Consider the following 8,960-nt stretch of genomic DNA (forward strand, 5'->3'; position numbering starts at 1 on the left):
GTACTGAGACCTCTTCTCCTCCTAAGAACGGGGGCTCCCATACAAATTTCTTCATAACTCTAGAACTAATCAAGCAAATGAAACCATATTTGGCATGTGGGGGCTTTAGAAGGCAGGATTTTTTTCTATGGTGGATTAGAACCTTTGCTTTCTTTAAGAAGAGGAGATGCCATACAAATGAAATACAAACTTTTTCATAACTCGAGAACTAATCAAGCAAATGGCACCAAATTTGGCTTTGAATTTATTTATTTTATGATGCTTTGAGACCCCTCACCCCTGTGGTAGGAGGATAATTCATTACCATTTCAACCGGTATGATGCACTCAAGTGATTTTTAAAAGAAATTTCTATGTCTCAAAGGTTGCAGGTGTTGTACTTATGAACCCCCATCCACGTATTTTCAAAGTCACCATTGCATTAAATGAAGAATTGAATCTGAATATTTCGCTTTTCTCTTTTAAACATTCACTTAAACAATGGCACTCACAGATTCTTATAAACATACATATGCCAGAAATGCAGTTTACATTTGTCTTTGATCTGATGATCTGATATAGTTCTACGTCACCCTTTCGTACAACCCTTAGGGCTGTATACCTTGTAGTTTTTTATAAAATCCAATATGGCGACCAAATCCAAGATGGCCGCCAAAAAAATTTATTCCATTTGAAAGCCCTGTTCTTCTTCTTTACAAAACCGGGCCATTTTTAGTTGTTTCATGGCAAATCTATGAAATATCATATGATATAGATCTCAAGGTTTGCTCAAAATTCAACTTTTTTTGAACCTGTTAGACGCTTTGGCACACGAGGGGTCCACTATTTCGAGGTATCAAAAGTGTAATTCTTATTTTTTAAGCATTTTCAACCAATTAAGCGCAAAAGTTCCAATATTTGAAGACCTCGTGTCGGTAGTGGCCCCGTTTCAGCGAGAATTACTCCTATGTAAATAATTGCAGGCAACTATTTCACTAACTGACGCAAGGCAGCAAATGAAACGTTCAAAACTATTCTCGGGTAAAAAATTTGCTGACTTTCCTCGCATTGTGAATTGCTGCGTTACGTCACATGCACAAATATTCCTTCAGCCTTGTTTCCGTGTAATACAATAGTTCCGAACAAATTCTTGCAGTACCTATATGGATACAATCTGGCAAAAGGAAAGGATTACCACCCGCTTTTCTACGTCGTTTCACTCTCAGGACATCAATTTGGATTAGATTCAATCTTCAATGTTTAAAGATAAACTCGGTTGAAATATAGAGGTGGTTTTATATTTTAACAAAATTATTTACTTTCAGGACATCAAATTAGACTAGGTTCTTCAATGTTCAAACGACAACATCGGTTGAAGAAGAGGTGTGGTTTTGCACTCTGGCGGATTTCGGCTAGATTGCCGAGTTCTTTCGAATCCCACGGGGAGCTTCGTCAAGGTGATGCTCCTTTTTCTTTTTCTTTTTTATTTGCTTTTGATGAAGTGTCTGATGCAATGAATGATTAATTGGATGAACTGGAAAATTAATGCGAAGAATGATTAACTGGATTAACTGGATATAGACCAAAAATCCGGATGTTTAGTTTAGTTTAATTGGTACCCGGATGTTTTACTAACTAAGCTATCGCCGCCCATTACGCGGAGTGATAAAATTGGGAGAATAAAACAAAATGAGATATTTGTCTATTGTCTCACTCTTTCAAAATCAATTGCTATTTCATCAAATCCTTGGCATTCAAGTGGGAAGATAATGTTCGCGTCAATCAACCATTTTAAAAGGCATTTGCCAACAAATTAGTGAAACAGGTAGCAGTTCACACAGTAAAAATTGATGCTAATTGTGTCCCGTAACGTTAGAATGTGTCAAAAATGCTTTTCTATTAACTTTTTCTCCCACTAAATTCATCTAGTGCCAGTGTCGTTTCCGACATTCGCAAGAAACAGAAATTGATTTTCTTATGTACGTGATGTCAGTTACATCTTAATAGCATCTTACATTCGAAAAATTATGTTTGATGCCACCCGGGACGCATGAAGTTTGTCGTAAATAATTAATTCCCAAACCGTTCGTTCCACCTTGCTCGGATTCGTTCCGTTTCATCAAATCGAGTAAGCATACTGGATATGGCAATGCACGCGACAGCAAATTGATAAATCACTCTCTGCCTAGTCGATGCAATCACGACAATCAATTTCGCCCCTTAGGACACAATTAGTCCGTCAAGGTGTGTAATTTCGCTCCATTAAGCGACCGTTGTTGATAGTCTACCGGTGGAGTAACAGCTGATATGGCTGTGAGAAATTCAAAAAGCTGCCACTAAGCAACGCGGCAATGCGAGTGCGGTTGTCTTTTCGGACTGTGAACCGCACGATTGAAAGCCGCGCCGCGCCACCGCGGTACACACGGGTATTGCTCTAATTGATGTCAATTAGTAAACATTAAATCGTTTAACCCAACTTGCAGCATGTAGTGCCGTAAAACTTGCTTTCGTTGGCGAATCGCTGCGTACAATCTCAGCATTATGCATTCAAGTAACTGAATATTTCATGATTCAGTACGTATCAAACGCGCTACTATGACAGCTTGCTTGTCAGAAGTTGCTTACACATTTGTGCATTAATATACTAGTCCATAGTTTAGATTGATCGTACTTACAGGAGTGTGAAGTTTTCGTTGTGTTCTCATAACAGCAGCGAATTACCGGAAGTGCATCGTGGTCTACATATGATGGACGCGAAATGCAATTATTAGCCGCCACTGCCCACGATTGTATGCTGTACGACTGCGGGGCAGTATTTTATGATCGAGCGTAAGTTTACACGCATAAGCGGATGACAGTTAATAATAATAAACTTGTCCAACCCTCATAGCTTTGCTGGGAGGCGACGGAAGCATTCATTTCAACGAGATTAGAAAGCATACGATCACCAGAGGAGGTACAGGCAAGCGCATAGTCTGGCGCGCTTGCGACGGAACACGGTAACGGAGTTTTTATTCGAAGGTATAGCTCTGGTTGTATCGAAGTTTGACGGAAAGTGTCTAACGAAGGCTGGCGCGATCTCTCGTGAATAGTTAGTTACTGTTCTAGCTGCTCGAGTGATTGAGAACCAGGCAGAAAAAAACGTAATAATCGTAAATATTGTCTAGCGCTTGATTCATTTCCATCAGCATGGGAATTGTTCTCCCAGAGTGGGCTGCCCCGCCGCGAAATGGTTATTATTTTTAAATGGCATTACTTTTAACTTTAATTAAAACAAAACACTAATACACCGTGCCGCTGGTAAGTTAACAAGTTGTTACACATGCAAATGACACCCGCTGGCGGCCGGGCCTGGCCGTGGCCGCTTGTTGAGTTGTTTATTCGTGCGAACCCGCACGACGCGACGCGCTATAGTGCAATCACTCCTCAGCGCACTGCCCTACATTGAATGCAAATGCCTGCCAGCCGCCCGCCCGCCGTGGCGCTCAGGGTACCTAATGAGAAAATGCACACCCAAAGCGATATTTATTCAAATTGAAAAAGATTAGAAATATGCACAGGGCCTATCAATTCACCCTCTCCTGCGGATGTTGAAGCTATCGGTACCTCCTCGGCAGAAGCCCGCATTCGAACTCGATTATCGCCCGGCAGCAGCTAGGCTACGAGTTCGGTTCGATCAGGTTCGCGTCCGTTGTCCATTCATGGCAACAAGTCAATTAATTAATGCAGTAATTTTAATAACCAATGGTTAGAGGAAATTTTTCATTACATTCGCTGTGTGCTGGATGGGCTGAGCCGGTTGATGATATCTCGTCGCGAGGAGCGACTAATCGAGGGATTGCACTGTTCGATTAAGAAGGAGGAAATTTTATCGCCCTTCGATAGCGTAGTTGAGACCCATAGCGATACGTAGGATCGTGTGCACACGAGTTGTAGCTTGCTCGCCGAAGTGGTGAACCTATTTGTGGACGGTAAGTGTTACCAAAATTAGCGCTTTTGAAATGTAACATGCATTGATACACACAAAATCGTTCGTATTAGTTACATGATTTCAATGAAGCTCAGCAAAAAAAATTATAAGATAATTTGATTGGATACATATATTGTGTCCATTGGATTGTAGAAGTATTGTAGATTGGAGAAATTGTCCCCTCATGTCGCTGGAGAATTACTCACATTTTTAAGAAAATAATTTTTTAATTTTTAATTTTAATTTTAATAAAGGATTCCACATTTTTTCATGATTTTCAGTATTCAGTATTCAGTGTATGAGTGTATGCAAGCACTGTTCCGTGCTGTTTTGGCCGGATTCAGTATCATGCCATTACGGGACACAGGCCTTGGAGTTTAACACCGCCAGTGACGGGCCTTTGCTGACGAACCGCCACATCTGGCTCACTTAAAAGGGTGAACAAGTGATGGGGAGTGATTGGATCCAGATCCGAGCTGACTGTTACAAGCCAGGTTGAAGGAGAAGTGTTGAGATTTCTCTCTATCTCTCTCCCCGAATGACTCCATGCCAAATTTCTAATCGATCTATCCGGAGCTGGACCATTGAGTCTCTTTCGCGGCTAATCATGTAGAAAATTTTTGCTCTTTCGTTGCTTCTGTGTAATACACTTCGTGCGTGCCTGAGTATGAATGCATGGGGGGGGGGGGGGGGAGGGGAGGTCTGATTAAGTTTCGAATAGAGCCTGCGTGGTACCTATGCAATAAACTGCTCTTTCAGCTGGTAAAATTTCTGCCCAGCAGTTTACTAAACAGACAACAAAACATTGATGAGGAAACATAACACCAGGCTGATTGCTGAAACGTTTCATATTAAGATTAGAGGTGAGGGTAACATCGTAAACAAACAAATTGACTCTGTAACTTTCAAAACCGCCTACAACCCTGTGATACAAAAACTTGGGAGAGAGCAAAACAGAAGATAGTTTATGTATTATGTGTTTGTAAAGAGATAGAGTGTGTAGTGTTAAGACACAAAATGTGTGAGTCTGAATTTAAATTTAATTTGTAATATGTGTAATTTGTTAAATACATTGTTTTTAGTGTCCGCAGATGATGAGTGAAAGTAGCTCGAAACGTACGGACAGACTGGCACCTTTGGTTTTGGTAACAGATAACCCATGGCAATAGTGAAGCTTTTCAGCTTAGTAATAACTAAGGCTAATTAACAGCCTTTTCACTACGGATTAGCAGAAGACTGACCACGTCGTTCCTCTGGATCATATAGTTGACCAGGAGATTCCAGACATTAGGTCCAAGTTCAAGAGCTGTCAATTCGAGTGTCATTTGTAGTTTATTTCATAGCAAATTTTGGCAATATCATAATAATTATATGAAAACTGTGTGCCTTGCTAAAAATAACTGGTTGTTTTATTTAGTTAATGGCAGTCTTCTCCCGTGCTCTACAAAAAATCACAATTCTCGGCGTTTTATTGGCAAAGCGCAGAAGACGAAACAATTTGCTCTCTCTCTCATTCGGGAGTTCCTTTCTCCGACGCGACGAGTTTTTTGTTGCTTTTGCTGTGCTTTGTTGCTTTGCTCTGCCGCCGAGTTTAGTTTTTCTGCCGGAGCGCTACCGAACGCATGCTCTCAAGGTCACGGAGCAAATCGTTCCTGTTCATATAATTGCCTATCGCAATTCTCTTTGCGACAAGGAGCAAATAGTGTTGTGTCTCCAGTGTGCGAAGAAAAGATTAGCTCTGCTTATAGTTGTGCTCCTACTGCGCAAGAAGAGTAGTCGTAAGAGAAAATAGTACTCAGGCATCGTTCGGAGGGAGAGGAAACGGCTGAACAGAAAATGAAAGCACTTGATCGTTGTGAGAAACAGATTGCTCTGCCTCTGTATGTATAAGATGAGCAAAATGAAGCCTGGTTAATGCCAATGTGCACCTAATTTTATGAATGCTTCTTATAGTATTTTTTCTCAGCTTTCCAATGGTGGTCTTACAATGAAAATCAGTTGGGAGGCTCATAGCGAAAACGGCGATTTTTCTTATAAAATCCAGCATGGCGACCAAATCTACGCGTGCAGGGCGCTGTTGTGTTGGTAGGTTGGTAGTGTTGATAGGAGGAAATGCTTATTATCTTAAGGACTATATTGGCACGCTTCATTGTGCCTGATTTTTAATTTCAGGTACCTATAATAAAATTAAGTTTGTCCCAAGGTTTTCGAGCCACCGTAAATCTCGCATGTGCATAATATTTCTCGATAAAAATTTTCAAACTATGGTTCATTATGTAGTACCACTACCATTATATTTTATTTACAAAAAAAGTGTATTTGTGATCTTAATTTTCTTAATTACTGGCTTTACAAGAAAATTTCCGAATATCCAGGTTAGTCTCATACAACCGGTGCTTACATACTGTGAATCGTTTCGTATGGTAATTTAGCATCGTTTGCTTTCGCGTCTCGCTCGTTGCATTTTTCCGACAGCGGTTGTTTTAGAAGGCTATTTTGAATTCATTTGAGCACACTTAGCAATGGTGCGTTTACAAACCGGAACTTTTATTGAAATCTTATATACGTGCATTTTAATCGTGAAATCGGTTACTTAGGAACATTGCGCATTATTTCTATCATATGATTATCAAATATCAAAAGCTTGATAGTTTTTATACAGCTCTCTAATAAAGTAGTCAGAGTTTTTAAGCCAGTTTTATGATCGAAGGATGCCAACAGGTATCTCGAGCAGTCAATGTTTTTGATGAATTGCCAAATAGACACGTTTGTCTCAGGACATCTTTCGTGCATAGCAACAAATGTCTATCGGTATTTAATAACTGACCGCGCGCAATTTCAAACGAATCGAATATGTTGATAGCACATAACTTTCGGTGCGGTAAACTGATTTCTCATATTTTTTTCTTATATCGGTATGTCGGATCTCAACTACCTGTTGGCCACGTAACCAAAAACGTCCTCAAACCGTACGCGAGCTCGAATGACAGTGATCGCACCACCAGCCTCGGTGGATCTAGATCAATTCCTTTCTACTAACAACAACTCCTTCCTGTGACACTTGTGGATGATGCAGAGGATTCCTCGGTCTCTATAAGCAGCAAGAGTAGGACTAACATTCTTTTCCCTCCCAAATTGACCTGCATGGGCGTGGCCAGTTTTGCTATTGATTATCACAGAGTTAAATCACCAGAAAATGCATACTGAGAATGATCTGCTACCGCCAACCGTCATTCTGATGGTTCTTTGTGCAATTTCAGCTGATCTAGATCAATCGCGGGCAACTCACGGCCGGTCAAACTATGCTATGATATGCTAAAATTCAATATGGCGACCAAATCCAAGATGATCGCCAAAAAATTTTACTCAAATTGAAAGCCCAGTTCTTCGTCTTTACAGAACTGTGCCATTTGTTGGTTGTTTTATTGCAAATTTAGAAATATCACATGACATAGATCTCCAGATTTGATAAAAATTACACCTTTTTTTTAAACTGTCGGGTCCCTTGGTGAACGATGGGTTCACTGTTTAAAAGGTATTAAAAGAGTAATTCTCATTTTTTAACCATTTTCAACCAATCAAGTACAAAAGTTCTAATATTTGAGGACCTCGTGTCAGTAGTGGCCTCGTTCCAACGAGAATTACTCTATGCTTCTCACACTCGCTCGCATACGAGTAGGCATCGTTCGCTTCTCGCTTGATTTGCAACATTCCCTTTATAGGGTACTTCCAGTTTCAGGATAGTGCCTTTCACAATCAGACGGCTTATTAACATAAACATGGCGGATGCGCCGTTGCAATATCTTTGCATAAACCATTGAACTGCTGCGCTGATGCATGTTGACCAAAAGTCGGCTAACCACGCATGCGATAAGAAATGTCTGACCAACATGGGTGCAGCAGCTTCTGCTACAAAGTCATAGAAGTGTACCTTCTGGTCATCGCAGCTTAAGCTTCAACGACATACGTTTCCTAAACATCTCTTTAAAATAACTTTCATTTGATACCAAAATCATTAAAATCAATTCAGCGGTTCAATAGTTCTGAATCTTTAAAGAAGGAAAGGACCATTGTTGACGAAGGATTACGTCTTATGACAAGGTTTGAGATAGGGTGTCATTCCAAAAAATCAAAGCATGCGAGCGCCTCGAAAATACGGAAAATTTTGAACCAAGATAGCTCTGCCAATTATAAATAAATTTTCAAAATTTAGCTACTTATCGACTCATAATAGATGTAGCAAGTAGGTGGTTTCAATTATAATTTTATTTTTTAATCACGAATGAGTGAAAATTAAGTTTCAAGAAGTTTCAAGATCAAATATCCCATACATTTTCTTCATGATCGCCTTGTTTCATAGACACTAGACGGGGACGACAGTTAAGTACACCTTCCGTTTACTGGATCCGTGATCTCGATTACTTTATTTTTAAAAGTTTAGAAAAGTAACATACAAAGTCTCCTCGTCCCAACAGGTCGGAAATTCTTTACGACGTTCGAATTTATACCAATTTGAAATCTGCGCTTGGGAAGCACGTCAGAAAAAGTGATAAAGTCCTCTCGTTCTAATCAAATTTTTTAGGATCGCTATAAACCTAGACCAAGTTGATGTCTATATTAGGGAAGTGCGTCAGAAAAAGTGATAAGTCGCCATCCAAACAAGATTTCTTAGAATCGCTATAAACCTAGTCCAATTTGATGTCCTAAAAGAGAACAGTTATAAAAAAGTGTGCGACCAACTCTATCTTTCGCTTGAATGTATTCACATACTGCAAGAATTTATTCAAAACTGATGTCTTATAGGAAAACAAAAGAAAGGGTTCATGGAATGTTCATGCATGTGACATGATGCCAACAACTTTTAAAGCGAGGAAGAATTAGCGACTGTCTGATCCGAAAACAGGTGTTGGGCGTTTAATTTGTTGTTTTACAATTTGTTGCATGCAATGGTTTACATGCTTTCGATTGTATTGCTATCAAGTGTGAAATAACTGAGACATAGTATCAAAAAG

This window comes from Sabethes cyaneus, chromosome 2, assembly GCF_943734655.1.
Source record: "Sabethes cyaneus chromosome 2, idSabCyanKW18_F2, whole genome shotgun sequence".
Lineage (NCBI taxonomy): Eukaryota > Metazoa > Arthropoda > Insecta > Diptera > Culicidae > Sabethes > Sabethes cyaneus.